Source organism: Oryctolagus cuniculus, chromosome 11 (genome assembly GCF_051225735.1).
Source record: "Oryctolagus cuniculus isolate XC-2025 breed Fujian yellow rabbit chromosome 11, ASM5122573v1, whole genome shotgun sequence".
Classification (NCBI taxonomy): Eukaryota; Metazoa; Chordata; class Mammalia; order Lagomorpha; family Leporidae; genus Oryctolagus; species Oryctolagus cuniculus.
The window spans coordinates 16,933,726-16,935,217 of record NC_142877.1 but is presented as its reverse complement, the minus strand read 5'-3'; the positions used below and the strand labels follow the sequence as shown (position 1 = coordinate 16,935,217).

General features: G+C 43.7%; 1 pseudogene; it reads right to left on the bottom strand.

Moving 5' to 3' along the window:
- Positions 1 to 359: 359 nt before the first annotated feature.
- Positions 360 to 624, bottom strand: LOC138844475 (large ribosomal subunit protein eL37-like; annotated as a pseudogene).
- Positions 625 to 1,492: the final 868 nt, after the last annotated feature.

The following is a 1,492-nucleotide window of genomic DNA, read 5'->3' as shown; positions in this document are numbered from 1 at the left end:
TGGCCGGTGCTGTGGCTCACTTGGCTAATCCTCCGCCTTCAGCGCTGGCACCCCGGGTTGGGGCGCTGGATTCTGTCCCGGTTGCTCCTCTTCCAGTCCAGCTCTCTGCTGTGGCCTGGGAAGGCAGTGGAGGATGGCCCAAGTGCTTGGCCCTGCATCCACATGGGAGACCAGGAGGAGGCACCTGGCTCCTGGCTTCGGATCAGTGCAGCACTGGCCGTAGCGGCCATTTAGGGGGTGAACCAACGGAAAAGGGAGACCTTTCTCTCTCTCTCTAATCTGCCTGTAAAAACAAAAACAAAAACAAAAACAAAAACAAAAACCCAGAACATTTATTGAATGACACCTCATTGAAATTCTCAAGAGGAACTGGATACTACCACAGCTGCCCTCTTGGGTTTAGGCGTGGTTCCTTCACAGAATCCATGCCTGAACCGGTGGCATATAATTCTTAGGTACCTCATCTGACCAGGCCAGGTGGTATTTGCATCTTTCAGACTTGGCACTCCAATTGACTTTCTCTTAGCCACAGGTCAGTTTCTGAAGGCAGCAGGCCTTAGAGCCACGTTGACATGTGTGCATCTTACTGCAACCTGTTCCAAATGATGCTGTTCTCTTCGTCATCTCACTTCTGTGGCCAGATCAAAAAGTTGGAAGCCTTTTAAAAATGGACGGTTCTAGGTCTACTCATCAGAGATTCTTACAAGTTGTCAGGATTGGGGCACAGGCATTTGCATGAATTTACTCCAACATTTGGCTGAGTTGAGTCAGGATGTAGCTAGCACCAGCTGCTGCCATCACCATGAGAGGCCACTCACTGGTTCTCACTCCGATCCTTGGAGATATCTAGATTTAGCCACATTGCAGGGAAAAGAGCTCTGGACATTGGGTTAGGAGATTCGGGGTCCAATCCCAGTTTGTCACTTATTTATTGTATGACCTTGAATAAAACATTCCCCTCTCTGAAGCTATTTTCTCACCTGTAAACCTGGAGATCAGGATTTGTGTCTCATGTGGTGGTTACTAGGATCAAAAGATAAAATGTTCTTGTAAACAGCTTTTTTTTTTTTAATATATAAATTGAAAGGCTCTATAGAAATGTTGACTATGAGATTTCTTCTAGTTCTAAGATTTTTCGGTTATTTAAATAAGCCGTTGACCTTTTCCATCAGGAGAGTGGCTGTGAATCTAGTGAAAAATATTAAATATTATTCTGAGTGTTTTGATTTTCTTATATGTCTCCCTCAAAAATTCTGAATGGCCAGCAATTGAAGTCACATTTAGCGGAATGACTTAAATAATGAAAGCAATTATCCAGGTCATTCTGGTCCCTGGGTTATTTTCTCCCAGAAATAGTGAAATAATTTAATTCAAGGGAATTTTTGAATTAAAACTATCTACGTTGTTGGTGTCAGTTCCCTCTTCTCTGATAATCTGAAAGAGCAGTTTCTAAAAGAGAATTCAAACTCCAAATGAGGGTTTGTATGGAGGG